Source organism: Arvicola amphibius, chromosome 14, assembly GCF_903992535.2.
Source record: "Arvicola amphibius chromosome 14, mArvAmp1.2, whole genome shotgun sequence".
Taxonomy (NCBI): domain Eukaryota; kingdom Metazoa; phylum Chordata; class Mammalia; order Rodentia; family Cricetidae; genus Arvicola; species Arvicola amphibius.
Genome location: NC_052060.1, coordinates 27,648,639 through 27,668,932, shown reverse-complemented (window position 1 = coordinate 27,668,932; position 20,294 = coordinate 27,648,639). Strand labels below are relative to the sequence as shown.

At 38.2% G+C, this 20,294-nt stretch overlaps 2 long non-coding RNA genes across 3 annotated transcripts in view; one reads left to right on the top strand and one right to left on the bottom strand.

Annotated features, from left to right (window-relative positions):
• The window catches only part of LOC119800942, a 43,089-nt gene extending 34,210 nt beyond the window's left edge, over positions 1-8,879 (bottom strand). For both annotated transcript variants that reach the window (XR_005283109.1, XR_005283110.1), the window contains exons 1-2: positions 8,699-8,879; positions 4,097-4,218 (exon numbers count right to left, since the gene is read on the bottom strand). This is a non-coding gene — a long non-coding RNA (uncharacterized LOC119800942). The remainder of the gene's footprint in view (positions 1-4,096; positions 4,219-8,698) is intronic.
• The window catches only part of LOC119800944, a 99,005-nt gene extending 78,711 nt beyond the window's left edge, over positions 1-20,294 (top strand). Inside the window, exons 2-4 of the long non-coding RNA XR_005283113.1 lie at positions 8,149-8,213; positions 16,187-16,246; positions 19,696-20,294. This is a non-coding gene — a long non-coding RNA (uncharacterized LOC119800944). The remainder of the gene's footprint in view (positions 1-8,148; positions 8,214-16,186; positions 16,247-19,695) is intronic.

The following is a 20,294-nucleotide window of genomic DNA, read 5'->3' as shown; positions in this document are numbered from 1 at the left end:
ATCTCAACATCATCTGTTCATTCATCCATCTATCCATACATGCATACAAATAGATAACAAATTATAATATATTTGTTACCAGCTTTGAGCTTACATAGTATTATTCAAGGTATATTAGAGTTACTAATTTTTATCTTGATATAAAATAACCAGAATTCTTATTGAGATCCTGATCAGAAATTGACCAAATGAGAAAATCAGAATATGTGTTGCTAAACATCATCAAGTAGCTGGATGTAAGGATACTCAGTGAACAACATTAGGGCATAAAACATAATGAGAGTTATTCAAGGGATAGTAAATTTTAAAATAATTATATAATAAACTTGAGGAGACAGACTTCTAATTAACTATGGCAAGAAAAAGTGAAGTGCTTAACCTGTAAAGGACATATATGAAAACACACATCAAATGTTTAAATTACATAAAATAAAAAAATTACATTTTCTCGTGTTTTGACCACAAGTAATTGAGAAAAGAGGCTTGGCTGAGGGTTGTAGAATAATATTCAGTACTTAATTTTGTTTGTTTATATATACACAAATCCATATACTTGAAAAACCACCCTGGGACAGGGGTGGCAGGTATGTAAAGAAGACAGAAGACAAACTATGGGAGAGGTTCCTTCCTTCCATCATATGTGCCCTAGGGATTGAATTTAGATTGCCAGACCTGGTGGCAAGTGCCTTTACCCACTGGGCATGCTTGACAACCCTAGGGTACCAGAGCTATTAATCTGCCATATCAAATATGTTCATTCATTAATAGAAAACAGCAGGAATTGAATCAAAGAAGATGTGGATTAGAATCTTTTATACTGTAAATGAGGAGCATTTCCTGCCTTCAGACTGCCCAAATGACAGTCCAGGAAACTACTAGAACGTGAGATTTCCACATTCAGCTTTGTCTTGGTTGATAAACATCTTTGATGATTCATAATAATGTAAGTCTTTGCCTTTTGCCTTTTTTCTTCTGCAAATAGCATTGCCACCAATCCAAGCCAGTGTTCTATAGGGAGATGTAGCTGGTGTATGAGTCAAGGCCATGCTAGAGTCAAGCAGGGTTCCTAGCCATTGTGCCTGATTGCATCACCTAGATATTAACAGGAAGATGATTTAGGATGTTTCAAGCGCATGCAGTCATATAGCTTTGGCGATTATCAATTATTTGGATAATTTCTATATTTTACAAATATTCTAGATATGATGAGCACAATCAGCATTCCTGACTAAGATCAAAACTCCTAGAGATAAACTTTCAAATCTAATATGGTGCCATTTACTAACTGTAGGACTCTGACGGTAGTTACTCAGTATCTCATCTGCAAAATGGGCAAAATTACAAGACCTGTATCTTTAAAATAGTCAGCAAAATGATAATATAAAATTCTTAAACCAGTCCACAACACACAATAATTTTTCAATAGGGTCACCCCAGTCTGACTACAGCTGGGTACAAAAGACCACATGTAGAGGATGCAGGTAGAAGCAAACATCAAAGATTAATGACACAAAAGGCACTTGAGAAGTGCTCTCAGTTCCACAATGAAACCACACACACACACACACACACACACAGAGACACACACACACACACACACACACACACACACACCAATAGTGTAGGAAGTTCATCTATATAGTTTGAAGGTCATACATTGAGTCTAAGTTAAGTAGATAATAATTATGAAAACAGCGACACGCAAGTCCCAAAGTGAAGTGAAGCTTTAGTGTTAAGACGAAGGCCTGCTAAGTCTCAGAGACTTAGTGAACAGGAGAAGTAACATTCAGACCAGAGGAAGGCCTGAGAGTCTTTAAAATCTGTTCCAGCAACATGATGGATGGTCGAGCATTCGGGATACAAGATGTTTTATTTTTAAGCCTCTGCTTAGGTTCCCATTTCTCAATGCACACACTTCTCTCTGAACAACAACAAAAAGACTGTTCAATATTCTCAACTCTCTTGCTGTGCGTATTTTCATTATAAATAAAAACTTTTCCAAGACACTAGCCCCAAAGACTGAGAGGCGATCAATACATTCAACAATAAATATCCGATATTCAGCAAAAGATGCATAATTTCTCCTGTGAAAATGTTGGCTATAAATAGTCAGTAGACTGTTGCAAGAATAATGCTCCTTTGGCATGTGAAATAATCAAGTAACATTCTTGGAAGATGAATTACGGTCTGGATTTGCATAACTTAGATTCAATACATTGACACAATATTTGCATTGGAAACATATCTAAAGCTAACCAATGGAAAGAATACACGATTTTACCAACATGCTTATACATTAATAACATTACTTGGCAATCTGATGTCTCAAGACCCAGGGTGAATTACTTATTAAAAACCCATATACAGCTATCTGTCTTTATCATTCTTTCTGGATGAGCCATAATGGTTCTGATTGTTTTCAAAATTATATTTGGACAGGATATGACTGCTACATGAGACCTCTCAAACCAATATCGTTTCCCTTACTCATAAAATACATTATACTGCTGTGTGCATTGAGCCAAATCATTAACGAAGGAGGTATAACCTAACCTCTGTACCTCTGACTTGACCAGCAGTTGCACCGGAGCAAGCTAACATCTTGGAAATTGTTTAAAAAGTGAAGCTAACACGATTATGAATATTTATGGAAGATTCATTTATTTCTTGAAACTTCATCTTGCCATCTGAACCATTTCATTATTCTTAACTGTTTCATAAGAGGTTAACTTTAAGAGAGAAAAATGGTGTCTGAGACTCGCATCATCTGTGAAGCCACACTGCCATGCTCCTAGATCCACCCCTTCCCTCTGTTTATTTAGAATTGTGCAAAAGCTAAAATAACTAGTTAAATCCTGTGAAATGTGCAAATCAGGAAGCACATCAACACAGTTTTCACCTTTTAAAAAATATTTGAAGGCAGCCACTGACTTGCTATGATGGACCTGCACACATTTCATTTAGTGCAGAAAGCAGAACTTAGTTGCACAGTGTACCTCTAACCCGAGTACAGTTTCTCGAAAAGGTAAATTCAGGTCGCTGAATCTCTTGATGACTCGTCTTTTCAAACAGACCAAGGATTAAAGAGTTCTATTATGAGATCCGAAATAATAAACAAGCCTGAGTAAAAGAATTAACAGTTTGTGCTTCTATTTCATTCTTGTCTTTCCCATTTCTGCAAAAATGGTGTTTGAAGAACAGACATAAAATGTGAATCAGGACTCACAGACATGAAAAAATGAGTGCAAATTATTAGAGAGGAAGTGCCTCTTCTTTGAGAGTAGGGAAAAGGAATGAAATAATGATCGAGCATCTCAAAGATCCGATGGTGGTTGGCACATGAATTCGTGATCTCAGTGTAAGAAGACACCTAGTAGTTGAGGCTGACCTAACTTTGGGCTGTAGAAACATTTATTTAGGAGATTGTACCTTTACTTTTTAATGCATGCTGGGAAGGGAGGTGTGGGCAGCAATCCTTCTTGGATTACTCAACTGTCTTTCTGTGTGTCTTTCATGCTTTCCCTCATCTGTTTGCATGTCATTTGATCTGGCTTTCCATGGTTTCAATAGTGAGTAAAGAACAAAAGACTCTCAAAGCCCCCTAGTGAAATATAATTGTTGATCCATTGTACGGGAAACAAGGGCATCAATTCCTATAGGTACTTTGAAGGGGAGGAAATTGCATCACTAAGATGTATTTCATAGAAACGTCCACAGTCTTACCCTAGAAATCCACTATTTCAGATATTTAATGGAATCTTGAGTGGTTCAAGCCTCAATGTTTATCGTTTCGCCTGTTACCACTTTGTACTTCACGTGCTTTTCTTTGTAATTGAGATTGCTTTAAAGTATACAAATGTGTGTTTAGTAACACGACAGTCATTCACAGGTCCTTCCCAAAGCTTCCAAATGGGATTCTGATATTCAGAGCCCACTCACAAAACACTCAAGCATCCATCATACACAATTATGGAATTTAGGCTCTATCGGAGGTGATTCACTCATTGGCAAATAGCACACAAGCGAGGAACTCTCTTCTGCTGGGTGAATTCTTGCAATTCTAAGGCCGGGATTCATTAGGAGAGAGGAAACAGACCTGCATTAAGGCACGATTCAGCCATGAGAGATGTCTGTGTGCCAGGCAGTTCCAGCTGTGACCTCCATCGTTGGGGCAGATGTAAGCATCACTAGCCCTTGGTTATTTTTGGAAAGATGCTCCTGGCAGAGAAAGAAAAAAAAAGAAAGCAAGAAAAGGATTGGTTTCATTTTCTGCTATTTTTCTCACTATTTCTTCTTGCTAAGGACTATTCTACTCCCATTTCTGGGGTATGGGCTGACAGAACAAAAAACAGGACAATGTCCCTCAGATCCTTTGATATATACGAGAGCAATCACAATATTTGAGGACATTTCTGTAAAAAATATTTTGGGTACTGAGACAGGAGATGTAATAATAAGATGATTTCCTTCTCATGGACCCAGGATCTGAAGGTGAGGCTTTAGCTGTTGGTAAAATATGAGTCACCAATTAACACCTTAAGAACAAGCATGGAACATAACTCAGTACAAAATTCCATCTTAATTCTGCATTTCTTAACTCCGCAGTCTCTTGCTGGAAATATGGCTGCAAAGTTACTTCTTAAAGAGGGCATTAGTGATACCGTCATTGGCGAGTGACTGCTTGGAGAAAGAATGACCAAGGCAATAAAAATCAAAGGGATTAGTGTCACTGTTCATGGCCTATCATGAGATTTCACCAAATAACTGTGATGGTGGCTAAATTCGAGGCGTAAAACAAATCACTTGGCATTGTTATTATGATCCCCTGTGGAAATAACCCCCAAATGGGCCAAGGCCCAGAACATTCTAATTATGCATGTGGCTAAGAATAATGTGCAAGTTCCATTACTGACCTTGTTTGGCTGTGACGTGAAACCACGTGGCCCTGTATAACAATAAAGTAAACTGCCAAATGTGCCTACAAGTGATGCTGAGAGTCTGTCTTAAATTGCAAAAAATGTTGAGTGGAAAGTTGAAAAGCTGCCAATGCCCATCTATGGTTTGTAGGAGATAAGCCATTAGTCCCGGCGAGGAATATTGCTTCCTACAATATCATGCAGACAAAATGTGAACTCCCAAGACCTGTGCACTGCTTATCATCCACCAGAGATATGCCCTTAAGAAAGAATCTGCGTAAGGTCACTGTCTTGGAAACAGATATGACTTTTGGAGGTTATTTATCATTTGAGAAAAACCAAAAAGGTTTGGAGTCGTAGAGATTATTAGTTAATTAAAAGCCAATTAGCCCCCCCCCACCCTACCCCTGAAATAGCAAATATCTTACAACACCCCCACCACATTCTTTTGCAAATGATTGGGTCTAACAGCTAAGATCCTTTCCACAGAAATCTAATTGGGTTGTACCACACAGTGATATCTACACATGTGGAAACTGACCTGGAAAATCAGGTTCTGCACCAAATTAGAAAATGGGCTAAATATATTGATTATTTCAGGGAATACAGACAAAGGGAAACTGAAAATCAAATCAAGGAAAGTCTGTGTACTGTCAAGAATAAACCAGAAACTGAAAACTCTAAAACAATTAAACCTATGTTTTCTTAGCCCTTTGGAAACACTAAGAGTTAGCTTAAGGTTTTAGAGAATAGTTCACTAAAATTTTCAGTTACTTTTGTAAAGGATGATTAAAATAGGATAGATATCAGCTGTAATCACTTTAGTCATGCATATGTCAGATTTTCTTATGATATCACTTGAGATAGGATGTGCAAAGATAGATGTGGACGTTTTGATTTCTTTGTAATTGGCTGAAAAACAATATCGCCAGAGACAGTGAATCAAACAACAAGGTTAATGTCAAGGGAGATCGCAGGGATGCATCAGCAAGCTCCGTCCCCAAGATACCAAGATAGGACACTGTCTAAGGAGTACACCAGTTACCATGGTGATAAGAGAATTTACTGATCACATTTCATCAGGGCTCATTGACCAGTGTAACCCGCTGATAGTCTGGCCCACAGGGGCATGGATAAACAACTGCCTATCAATCTTCAAACGGTAGGAACCGCATTACCTAGAGAAAATGAGTCAAATCAGAGCCAACATATCTTATAAACAAGAGCAAAAAATCATTGTAAGGAATAACTCGTTGTTCATTCAAAAGTGTTGAATGAGCGTCTACCACAATAAAACATATACACAATATTAACCGTTTCGGACAGAGGAAACCATGATTAATAAATATGAAATGAAAAACCCATTCATTAACTGGAAGGAGGCCAAGGGAATCCATTAGGATGCATATTTGGGTTAAGAATCTCATAGGAAATTATAAATGTTAGAAAAGAAAATTGTTGATAGGGGAAAGATAAAGAGTGACTCTAATGATTTTTGTCTCTCTTATTAAATTAAAGAAATGCAATTTTGAATAAAGAAACTTCAGAAATAGACACCAATAAAAGGACATGAGCCTATTTAGAGACTTAAGGATTAGAAGTACTTTGAGGAAGATTACAGTGTCACAGGCAGGCAAGGCTGTTTTGTGTACTAATGGCTAATAGATTCATTCAAGAAATAGAAAATTTCAGAGTGGTAATTTTCCAAAAATAATCTAAATTTTGAGTTTTCTGATAAAAAAAGTACTAGCCCAGTTTTTTCTGTGGTTATCTAAAAGCAGGAGTGAACCCGGTATGGTTTTCGAGAAGACTGAACCTTATAGAACTGGGTTTCTTAATGACACAGAGAAACCATGAAGGGTACCTTCTACCTATGGCTAAGGGTCCTAGAGGACATGTCACAGAGTTTATTCACTGCAAAGAACCTAGGCAGCAAAGAGGACCCTAAAATAAACATACATGGATCTAATTTACAAGGGAAGTAGAAAAAGGCAAGATCTCCTGAGTAAATTTGGAGCATGGGGGTCATGGGAGAGGGTAAAAGGGGAGGAGGGAGGAAGGGAAGGGAGCAGAGAAAACTGTATAGCTCAGTAAAAGCAATAGAAAAGAAGTACATTTGAGAAGCAAAGGCATACCAATATGGCTTTCCCTTAAAATGAGGTCTATAACTTGAGAAAATCCAGCCTTCCTGAAGGCAGGGTCTGGGTAACTGTACTGCATTGATCTACTATACATCTCCATAGCATAATACATTTCCTGGGTAAAAAGGTCATGTAATTCATCCAATAAATGTCAAGTTCTAATAAGTGAAAGACTGAAAATTTATTGGCAGATTTGACAATTGGTTTGGAGTCAGTAAAAAACAAATCCTTGAGAGGACAGCTACCATAGCTACCATTTTGAACTGATATGGAGAACTTGTATGAGCTGATTGTTTTACAAGCATCCATAGACTTGCCAAATCACAAGAACTTCATCTTGTTACTATTGCAACTTCACTGGAGAAACTTAGGCTCAGAGAAATGATCCTGACATGACACCCCTACCAAGTGTTGCTGTTGCAAATTAAAATCCATATTAGCTGGGCTTTGAAGATGTTTTTCTATTATACCAAGTTTTTATGGAAGAATTAAATAATTAGAAAAAATAGCGGAACTCTGAAGCACAATTAATAAAAACTCAGACACAGCTATTGGGGGTCAACCTGAAGACCAGAAAAGCAAAGCAGTTAGTCACTGGCTCTTACCTCAACCTCATTCCTAAAATGGTAATCCTGCCTTCAGGAAACCTCAGACTGAGAGCTGTCTTCTCACATTTTATAGTCCTCTCTAGTTCTGGGATTAAGGACATGCATCACTACCACCTGATTTCTATTTCCAGTGTGGCTACTGGGATTAAAAGTGTGTGTCATTGTGGCTTCTGGGATTAAAGGTGTGTATCACCACTGCCTGGTCTGTAAGGCTGGCCAGTGCGGCTATTTTAACTTTCAAATCTTCAGGCAAGCTTTATTTATTAAGATACAAATGAAATGCCCTTACAAAACTCCTCAGAAAGCCACTAGGTCCTTGATCCTAGAGATTACAATATCTTTATAGAGCAGTGGAGAAATGGAGGAAGAGTTGAAGCCAAGAAAAGAAAGGGCACATGAAGAAGATCATGGAGACTGGAACTGTGAAAACCGTGCCTGCTCTTGCGCTTTTGGATTATTTACCCAACGCTTTGTTTTCCATAGCATGCAAAGAGTTCGAACTGGAATGTCAATCCCTTGACTCTCACACCACAGGCCCCAGGATCTCAGTAAGTAGTGCATGTGTGCCGATATCTTCCGTGGGAACTAATTGCCACGCACCGCGCCCCCGTGTCTGCGTTCGATGTGCTTTTACCCACTTATTGAGCTTCGGGCAAGGGACTGGAGGTTAAAATACACACGCACGCACACACACACACACACACACACACACACACACACACACACACACACAGAGAGAGAGAGAGAGAGAGAGAGAGAGAGAGAGAGAGAGAGAGAGAGAGAGAGAGAGAGAGAGAGAGAGAGAGATGGATCATCCTTGAATTCCCCAAGAATGCCCCTTTTATTGTGTTCAGGGGCAGATTATATAGAGATAGCCATGCCCCAGCCAAACCCACCAGAAACCACTCTCCTGCCATCAGGAACTCCTGAAGGTCTCATGCTCAGAGCAGCTGTAGGCACTCAGATCAGGGAATTACAAGAAATTCAGGATCTGGGGTCTCACTGCTCCCAACACAAATAAATAAAAACATACCTTCAAGGTCTTTAAATTCAAAGTTTAAGCAGAAAATTCATGACAGTTTTTAAGTTGGGTACAAATTGTTCCAGATAGGAACCGCGATCCCTTCTTGTACCAACACCTGGAAAACAGAGGATCCAGAAGCAACATGATTATAACCAGCACATCCATGGGAGCCTCACCATTACCCTGGGAGGGACACCATCGAAATGCTTGCTTACTGTATCCTCCTTTTCACTAGATGAAAATTATTGAAATTCACCAGATTACTAATTATTGAAAATATTGAACCTAATGCCAGCTTTCAGTCTTTGAGATGGACTTCAAACCTGGCACCTATTCAGCACAACGAATGTTCATTCACTTCTGGAAATTCATCTTTGATCCCAAACACGTATATTTACATGTTTATCACTTCACTTACCCTGTTAAGTACTTTGGAATGAGGCTTTCTCTGTGGGCAAGTGTTTAAATAATTTTCTTCCAGATATAAAGCCAGTCTATTGTGGAAACAGAGTTGCATAAGAGGAGATAAAGGGCATAACAAACAAACCTGCGACCCTTTCAGCCTGCCTGACACCAGGCTCTTCATAGACCCACACTTCTGTTTGAATTCAGTGTGAGTTCTACATCTGTAGGAAGATCTCGTGCTCAGGATTAGCTTCATTACACAGTTGGACTTGGACAGAGGCGGCAGAAGAGCAGCAAGGATCCTTTCAGAAGTGGGCGCAGAAAGATGCAGTGTGCTGGGGTGAATTTTTCTTTAAATAAAAACGAAGTCAGATTTTAGAATGAAATTCTCTAGTGCTGTCAAACTGTTTGAAACTGGATTTGGCAGTTGTCCTTTCAAACTGTTATTTCAGAGCACGTGTCCCAGAAGGGACAGCTAAGAATGCTTGTCATATTTGAACTCTTTCCAGAACCATTCAGCAGGATACTGGCAGTCCACTTGTTCGTGTTAATTATTTCTGCCCTGATTGCCTGGCAACACATAACATGGGAAGTATTATCTTTTGCTATTTGTGAATGCTTCCAGCAGAATGCAGGGAGAAAATGGAATACAAAGTCAGCTGGAAATGTAACTTAATAAGTTAGGTGTGTTTTTTGATTGAAAATTTGTTACAGATGAAGAGGTTTGTAATCCCGTGATTGTGTGTGTTAACCATGGTTTCAGAGAGCTTGTAGGCATTTCAGTGGGTCCTGGTGGGGAGAAACTGCTGATAGATCTTAAAGGCTAGAAGACTAGAATATATAAATCTGAATGGTATCCTCAGTAGACAGAATATATAATCACACACATACATGTGAGCTTTGGGCGACCTACTCTATAATGCTCTACTCTTTTGAGATTGTGTTTTTATGACTTGAAGGCACATTGGCACCACCTTTCCCATGAGTCTCCTTGTTTGTACCCTGTAAATTAATGGGCGATAGGCATACTTATAACTCATACAGCTTATTAACTCAAGGCCCTATTTATTTAACCTGCTTTCAGAGGACTAAGGTCCTCATGCTTGCTTAGCAAGAGCTGTTACCCACTGGGCCAACCCCTGACTCCAGCCTAAAGAAGAAAACTTCTGCAAATCCACATAATTTCATCCTTTGAGAATCCTACTCTCCCTTCCTCTCCTTCTGTCTCCCTCCCTTCCTCCCTCTCTCATCCTCTTTTTTCCCTCTGTCCCTCCACCCTTCAGTCATTCTGTCCCTCCCTCTGTCTGTCCCTACCTCCTTCCCTTCCTTTCATCTTTTTCCCCTTTTAGTCTTGTTGAAATCCTGAAGTTATAGCTCAGTTATGTCAACCTCCAAGTGAAATGTGATGCTCAGAGCTTTTATCAATTCTACAGTACCAACCACCCGATGATTGTGGTATCCTGCAAGACAATGAAGGTTCAGAGCATGCCTTCACGCCCTAGTCCTGCTGTTAAGCATGGCTTACATCAACACCAAGGGCATGGGTACACCCACGCCCCTGTGCTGGAAGGAAATGGACAGTCTGGAATGATTGCTGGGACGTTGGTGATCTTTAAAGCAATTATCTGACAACTTTTCTCCTTGCACTGGTTTTGAGAGCCATCTCCATGTGACAGCTTTCGAGGATGGCAATGTTACATTCTGTGCTGCTGGGTAATGGGCAGCGACAACTCAATGGAAATCTATTCAAAAAATGAACTGCAAAATGTGGTGTTAATATACTGAGAGACAGACACCCTGTCTTGTTCATGAAGGTAAGCACTGAGTTTTCCTATGGATGAGGATAAGTACTCAGCTATCAGTCCATATTTTAAAAATATTTAGAAACTGGGATCATTCTTTAAAAATGGTCATCCTATTGTATAAGGACCTCAAGTTTTCTTACTGTTTTCGACTTCCTGTTTAATTTTTTGCTGGAGAGTTTTACACACATAGAGAATGAACTATGATTATGTTATTCTCCCTTCTGCTCTTCTCTCCTTAACACCCCCTTAACTTCATTATTTTATCTTTATCTCTCGGTTCCTTAATTCCTGCCTTCCCTTTCCCTCTTTCTCCCTCTCTTCCTTTCTGTCTCTCTCTTTCTGTCCCTCTGTCCCTCTGTGTTCTTTTTTCTTATAAGGATCCACATCCAATTAGTGCTGCCTATATGTGCAAGGGCAGGAGGCATCCACTGGTACTGGGAAACCTACCAATGGCTACACTCTCAAAATGAACAAGTCCCTCACAGCATCCATCAACTGTTGGTTGCTCCCCAGGAAATGATGCAGACTTCAGAATTCAATTTTACATAACAACTATCTTAGCTAAATTATTTAAAATGAATGAAAAGAAAGAAAAGCTAAAGTTGGGTGGTGGGGGCACACACCTTAAATCTGAGCACTTGGGAGACGGAGGCAGGCAGATCTCAGTGAGTTCGGGGCTGGTCTAGAGAGAGAGTTTAGGACAGGCAGGACTGTTACACAGAGAAACCCTCTATCGAAGAAAAAACAATAAGAAGAGAGAGAGATGAGAGAGAGAGAGAGAGAGAGAGAGAGAGAGAGAGAGAGAGAGAGAGAGAGAAGCTAAAACAAAACTATTCTACGGATACATTCAATTCCACATGCAGAAATTCTGATAAATAAATAAAAACAACAACAAAAATCAAGGCAAGGAGTTAGGCCCATGAACAAACAAGCCGGTAGTAGGATATATCCCTTTAGTTCCTCATGTTTGTTAGACTTACCTTTTACGAAGATTATTTTCTGGCTGAGAGACACTGGCGCCATGAGCATTGTCTGATCCTAATAGTTGGAAGCAGTAATACAAGAGTATTGGGACAAATTGTATTACAATGGGATTATATGAACAGTCACAGCCATATTTTGCAACTTCTTCCTCTGTTTCTTTTAGTGTCCTACCTCAAAACCCTTCTTTGTGGAAGCGGAATCACCATCCTTTCTCTACCATCCAAACTAGTGCTACACTTCTGGGCTAGTTTACGCTGGGTTGACTGCTAACGTCACTCTTCACCCGGTTCTGGTTTCCTGTCAATTCCTTCTAGTTCCACACCTTCACTGTGGCTTCCTGCTTTTTAAATGGCTCCAGAACAAGACCACAGGCATTCTACACCCGGAACCAGGCAAAGCTCCGAGGTGTCAGGGGAAGAATGCTTGTTAGACTTCCTTTGGAGATTCCTTAGTGGACCACACTGCTTCTCTTTTGATGCTCTACCTAGTTCAAGCTCTAGGGCCGCTTAAACATTTGGATTGCAGTCCTCAACGAGAGTTCATGAAGGAGTTAGGCAAATGAGACAAAACTATCAAAGGCAATTCCATACTGAGACAAGAATTTTCCCCAGCTCATAAAGCAAGAGTCTACATTCTGTTGTTGCTCTTATGTATTTATGTATTTATTTGTTTGTTTGTTTATTTATTTATTTATTTGGTATGTAGCTCTGGTTGACCTCAAATTCACTATGTGGATAAAACAGAGAAGACCATGTGTTTACAGAGATCCTCCTGCCTCAGGTTCCTCAGTTTTGAAATTACAGGTGTAAATCACCAAGTTGGGATGAACAATTTGAATATTTCTGGGGTTTTTTGGTCTTCTTTTTGTTTTTGTTTTTGTCTTTTTTTTTTTGAAACAGAGTTTCTCTTTGTTGCTCTGACTGCACTGGAACTCACTCCTTAGACCAGGTGGCCTCCGACTCACAGAGACCTCCCTGCTTCTGCCTCCCTGAGTGCTGGATTAAAGGTGTAGAAATTTCTTAATCTTACTCTATGTTGTAGAAAAGAGATGGTAACCACAGAAAGGAGCCCAGTCTGCTCAAGCATCTGTTTTTATGGCTAGCCAGTGAGGAGAATTCTGTGTTATTAAATTGAGGAAGCAAATGGAAAGAGAAATATTTCTGAAATAGGTTAAAATTTCAGTGCCTATCAATACAATTTCAGTGTAACAGTCACGCCCATTATTTTACAGCTGCCTTTGTACCATGATGACAGGATCGAGCCCTTGGGTCACCATATGGCCTGTCCACTAATATTTAGCCTCTACTACATAGCCTTTTAGAAAAAGGATTAACAATGCAAACTGGTCTTTTACAGAACTTTATATTTTACAAAATGTTCATAAAATGCTGATACATACTGGCCTAATACCTAAACTGCCTGTTTTTTCTTTATTCTTTTTGTATTGTTCTCTCCGCATTCAGATCATCCCTCCCTCCACCTCTCTCTGCCTCTTTTCTCGCCCTCTTTCTCTCCCTCCCTTATTCTTATGTTATGTTTGTTCTCCTTCCCAGAATTTCTCTACTTTTACTTCTCTTCTACTGCACATACTGTTACCATTCCTCATACATGTTTAAGACATTCCATAACTGTTCTCAGTTTATAGCCAAGAACTAATTTTAACATATTTCATTGACATTAGCTCCATTGAAAGACTGTGCTATGAAGTATATTTTGCTACACTTTAATAATAGTCAAAGCATATAAAGATATTTTGGGTATTTTTCTGCAAGCTAAATGTTTCATTTACTTTAGATAAAGTATGCCACAAAAGCATGATTTCTTAATAAATATATTTAAATCTTGGTTTGAGGAATAAGAGCATATAAAAATATAAATTTAAATTTACTTGTGTATTTAAATATTAACTTTAGTCCTTTATGAACAGATGTTTGGTACTTTCATATTTGTGTTTAAAATGCATCCACATAATTTTATTCATATGATATTATACAAAATTAGATGTTTTATATAAACACAGATATTTTTACAATATATTTATTTAATTGTATCTTTATTTTGTATAGTAAAACAAGGTTTGCAAGTACCAACTGTGAGCACGTTAGTAGAAATAACATGTTTTGTCCATAAAATTTTTCTTCCTAAATGTGTAAAGGCAAATAGAATGGTTATATTTCCCTTTAACAATTTCTTTTTACATTTATTTTTTGTCTGGTGTGTGTGTGTGTGTGAATATGTCTCTTTCTCTTTCTTGTGTGTGTGCCTTTTTGTTCTTGTATATGTGCATATGGGTGTGCATGTGTGTATTTTACTTTGTGTGTGTGCACATGTGTGTATCTTTGTGTATGTGCATCCATCTCTCTTTGTGTATGTGAATGTTGCATGTGTTTGGTGTGTGTGTGTGTGTGTATGTACATACATGTTAAGGCACACTTGTGATGATCAGAGAACAAATTGTCAGAGTTGATTTTCCCCTTCCTCTAGGTCCTCAAGCTTAGCTGAGACATCTTACTGGCTCTATGTTTACTTTTTATTTTGATATTAAAGTAATATACTTGTCTTGAACAATGAAATTCAACAACCCTGAGTACTATTTCCCCTTCTCCTTTCACATTTCTTTTCTTCCTTTTCCCATTTCTTTCTTCCTTACCTTCTTGTTCTTTTAATTACTATAAAGAAGGTCTCACAGTGTAGGCTAGGCAATTCTGAAACTAATTGTACTAGGATATGCTCAAATTTATAAACCTCCTGCTTCTGTTTCCCAGGTGATGGGATTATGTACATGAACTATTATGCTTAACTTGACTGTAAGCACACTGAAGGCAGATGTAGCACCTTTATTTTCAAATCTGAAGGCACAGGGTTTGGAAAGTTGACTAAGAGATGGGCAGATGAAATATTTCCCTCTGACTTTAGTTGCCATTTATGTCCTCATCATCTCATCCAGGTAATGATCTTTGAAAAATTCCTATTCAGTGCAGAGATTTGGATGCTTTGAATGCTCATACTTTTTGGAGAAAAATGCTGCTTCTTCTGTATCAAAACCATATTCTGACAGTTAGTGCTGCCGCTTACCACAGCTAGTGTAGAGAGCCTGTGTTCCATGTTTGTTTGAAAAGATAGCACAAAGCTATTGGGTGTAATGAATTTGAGGTGTCATTTCATACCTAATGGAGTTCAGACGTTATGAGGAAGTCACTCACTCATGCATTTTTAAAGTACATGGTCTCATAGACAGATACTGGAATAGATGTGTAGATGTAGATAGATTGAGAAGGAGAGAGAGTAGTTTGTAAATACATCTTGCATTTAGACAAGTGCATGAACTAATAATATTTAGTCTGGATAACTCTTTTAAACTTATTGTCCTTGCCAGGCTGTGGTGGTGCACATCTTTAATCCCAGCACTCAGGAGTCAGATGCAGGTAGATTTCTGACTTCAAGGCCAGCCTGGTCTACAGAGTGATTACTAAGACAGCCAGAACTACACAAAGAAACCATGCCTCAACAAAACAAAACAAAACAAAACAAAACAAAACAAAAAACAAAAAATGTTCTTGGATAATTAGTTTGTATAAATATAGTCAAAAATATTTGTGAGAACATTCCCTATTTCTAATAATTGTGAACTTTAATTATAGTTTAAATATAGACAATATAACCCATAAAGCTATATAAAATGTTGAAGTTTACAATGTGGCTTGAGGCTGGTAACATATGGTCCTAGTGTGGGCATTGTCCTGGTAGATAAAAATAGTGTTTATTATGTCTTATATAAAAGAATTTATAACATTCTTTTTACATTTTTTTATTTTTTGAAATTATAAGACAATTGCATCATTTCTCCTTTCCCACTCTAATCTGTGTCCTGAGCCCTTCCCTGGCTTCCTTTAAATTCAAGGCTATTTTTCTTTAATTGTTCTTACACACACACAGGCACACTGGCACACACACATATGCACACACACATATGCATACATGTGCATACACAGACATGCACCCATATATGTATAAATATATGGTTCTCAGTCTGAATAATGTTAGCTGTATGGATATGATCTCAGGGATTACCACTTGTTTGTGGCTCATCAGTTAAGAGGCTCTTTCTGGGGAATACCGTTTCTTCTGTCATCAGCATTCCCTAGTTGTCTGCGACTCTTTGTTTGAAATTGAGATTACTCCTTTTTTTATTCGATGGAATGCCTTTGCACAGCCCTCTCAGTGGACAGAGCTTAATTCTGGAGTTATTTTGTTGTTTCTCTGAGATGTGGCTTTCAGCTCTCTTTTTTTTCCTGTCTCCTAGGTTTAGACTTGCAATAGTCTCCGAAGATTTGCGCCAGAAGACAGATATAAATGAACACTTGTAAGTTATCTTTAACATTGTACCTGAATCGTGCCCTTTAGCATCCATCCTGGCTCTCTTTATTCTCCCTATAGAGTAATTCTCTTCTTCATTAAGAACATGGACAGAAATCTAGAGTGTGGTGGTCATTCCTCAACAAATCAGCAGGGAATACAAGCTTCCATGTAACCTCTGTTACTTCTTGGCAGTACCAAGCTCCCTTTCAATAAAACAGACTTAGCTCTACTCTTTCCACACACTGTGGTACTTCTTGTCTTCTTGCTACTTTTAAGGGCTGGTGCTGCTTTAGTATCTGGAATGTACTGGTGGTACTGATAGGGTCTCATCCTTGGAAAGTAGATACCATTAGACAACAGGATGCACAACAGACAAGATTTGCCTGACTTGCTAAGTGTAGCCACTTTGTGAATATATAGTATTAGATGAGTTGTACTGGTAGAGCTAGATGAGGGATAGCCAAGCATAACCAGGTATCTTCTCAAGCCTTGGAAGGAACATTTGGTGGCAAAGCCAATGTAAAGTTCTGTAATAAAATACTTCAGGAATAGTATCTACCCAAATCTCTCTCTCTCTCTCTCTCTCTCTCTCTCTCTCTCTCTCTCTCTCTCTCTCTCTCTCTCTCTCTCTCTCTCTCTCTCTCTCTTTCTCTGCCAGGCAATAATAACAAAAGGGCATTTCAGAGTAGCAAATCCCAGAATGTGTTAGTTTATAACCTAAACATCCAGCTTTCGGCATGTATTCAATACTGCACTTACCATATTAAAAGGTAGCAAAACCTATTCTAGTTTGCTTCATTGGTTCTGAGAGACAAAATTTGCTTTCATACAAAAATATTGCTATCCCCTTTCCACTTGGGACTTCTATGGGAAACTGTGGATTAACGGCTGCATTATATGTATAAGAATTTCTTCATTTATGTGGATAAGATACTTAGACAAGAGGCTTTCTTTGATAAGAGGACAATTAACTGTCATCAGTAGAAAGCATAATTGCATTCATGTTCATATAGTGAATAAATTCTTCCCAATAAACACTGACTGATTCTCATTAAGACAGAGTAATAAGATTCTGTGCTAACAAATACCATTTTCTCAAGTATGTATTTGCTACTACAAGATCAAAATCACGCTTGTGAGAAGAGCTGCCAGTGACATGTTTAAGACCCATTTTAACAGGGAAAGTTACAAAGCCAAGTAAGTTTAATTGCATGTCACCTCTTGATTTTGACAAAATAAAATGGCACAAGTTGCTAGTAAACTTAATTATGCAGATTTATTTTAACTTAACAAAAATATATGCTATATGGAGCAAGGAGTTAGCTATGAGCCAAGTTTTAACTTGATTTTTTTTTTTTTTCTGTAGCGAAAATGTTCATGAAGCAATGCTTTAAATTAATGGAATTTGTTATCGTGGTTATCACCAAAGGCAGGCTTATACCGGGAAACACCTCTTCCAACTGCTCACACGCCAGTAAAGGGACGTGTGAACAGAAGATACTTCAGCTCCATGCTGGGTCTTGCGCCTCTTCCAGGACTCCCCAGTCTTTCCGTCATTATTGCCTAACCAATAGCTTAAGGTTTTCCAAGCAGCTTAGAGTGGTTCATTGTGCTGGGACAGAGACTGTTAGCTAAATGAGTATTCCTTATCATGTGATGATCATTTCCTACCTCTCCACACCAATATTTTCCTATCTTCTCTCTGTCGTCACCTCTCTTTCACGGACATTAAACAACAAATTTAAAAGTTCAGGCCTAGATTGGCCTCCTCCTTTTCTGTTAGCAGCTTTTCACCAGTTGCCAGAATTTTCTTTTCTTTTCTTTTCTTTTTTTTTTTTTGGTATTTGCTAATGTCAGGGCCTCTTGGTCCATTTGCCTCTACCACACTAATGCAAATCTCTATGGCCAAAGGCAAGCATCATTGCATTCAGCTATTGGTCTGTTTTCCTCCAATCAAGCCATTGCCTGTGATCAATATTCCTAGGATTTTATTATTTCAGTGCTCAAAAAAAAATCTCCCATATTTGTAAGCGGATGATAAAAATGTTCAAATATTCTACATGCATTGAAAAGTTTCTTCATGTTTTATTACTCCCGTTTTTATTCTAGTCAAGATGGGCACCGTTTGCTGGCCCTGGCTGTCTTCTGGTTTGACTTCCAGACTTTGTGAATGCATTTCATTTCTTGTTATTTCATCTCTCTCGTCCTGATCTGAGTGACACACTAATGCCTTTACAAAGATTCCCTAAATATCTTACCTCCTATTAGTGTACCCTTCATATTTCAAACAGATCTAAGATGTTAACTGCATGCATGCACTTTGGCAGTGTACAAGATGTTGAGTTCAGAAAGTTTAAGTAGTTAGAGGTAAAGCTATTCATGAGTTCCTTCCTTATCCTTTCCACTACTCCTTGAAGCCGTCTAAAAACTATCCTTTTAAGAACTGTTTGTTCTTCTCTTGGGTGACTAAGGGCATACTGATTTGCACTGTTGCTGAAATTTGTATAGGTTTGGTCATGTTATCTACGTTTTAAGCCCTGTGAAATAAGGAATGCATATAGAAGAATTTTGATCCAAAACACATGTAAGCATTAAAACATATTCATTGACCAATAGACTTAATGTGATATTTTAAGTTATATAGAATTCTGGGGCTAGAGACATGGTTCAGTGTTTAAGAGTACTTATTGCTCTTTCAGAGGACCATGGTTCAATTCCCGGCATCTTCATGGCAGCTAAGTTGTCTGTAGCTCCAGTTTTAGGGAATTTGCTGCCCTCTTCTGGCCTGTATGGGTACCAGGCACATACGTGGGGCACAGACATACATATAAGCAAAATACCCATACACATAAAATAAAGCAATTTAAAAATATATAAAATTATAATGAAACTTACTTTGAGCCAATGTTTCAAGGTGAATATAAAATTATATCTCTTATTTTAAGAATCTTTAAAAAGTAAGTATTCAGCATTTAACTAAATAAGCTTGCAATGGGAGTATAGGCCAAATGAGCCAAATGGAAAATTTCAAAACTTAGATTAAATAAAATCTAACACCTACTGAAAATTGTAATTCATGAGGAGTTTTGAAATAACAATAAAATGAAATATCTTGCAAAACTATTAGATTTTCTTTGAAATCTCTTTTTATTTGATTATTTTTATAAGATTGAAAAGAAATATTGTTACATGTAATGATATCATTGTATCATAAAATTAGGGTCATTTTATTTTCATGCATTTATTCCTTTGATTTTAGAAGGCTAGTCCACTTTGTAGATCACATGGGAAATTGCCAGCATCTGCCTACCTTAGCATATTTTATACCATGATAAGATGTACATGCAATCTAGATTCTCCTGTAATCAGTGAAATGTTTCTTGACCTATAAGACAGCGATCTCTTATGGTTTTATATTATTAGAAACAAACTAAACTTGATCTGTATTCTCAGCACCCTCCAAATATAACGCTGAAGCCAACACTTGAAATCGAGGGTGGAAAAATTGCACTTCCTTCTCAATGGGTACCTCTTTGCTGGCGAGCAGCGTCAACGTCCTGCAAGAGTTAAAGCAAAGTCACCGGGACATGAGTTAAGTTTTTAAAATGCCATTTACCATCCCCCCCCCCCAAAAAAAGTCTGCATGTAGCAGTACATTTCTCACTTTGTGGAAGTCTTGGAAAGACATGCTAGTTCTCCAGTTCCGTCAGTAGTGAAAATGCCTTCACACAGGCCTGTAGCTGATGACACGGTAGTGAAAGCTTTCCAAACACTAATTGGAAATTAAAAATAATCTTGACAACACCTCAGAGCATCATAACTATGTTTCATCACCTTCGACATTCATTATCACTCGCCACACACACATATGTTAATGGAGAAACTGTTTGCGATTGTCTTCTGGTGCCATTTCTCTCTTTTAATCTTGCTGAGTTATTTTTGGATGGCGAACACCTTGTGATTTCAAATTGTGATTTTACTCTCGGCTTATTGCATAAAACTCCATGGAAGTCTTAATTTTTTGGGTGGGATATTCTTTAGAGAATGTTTGA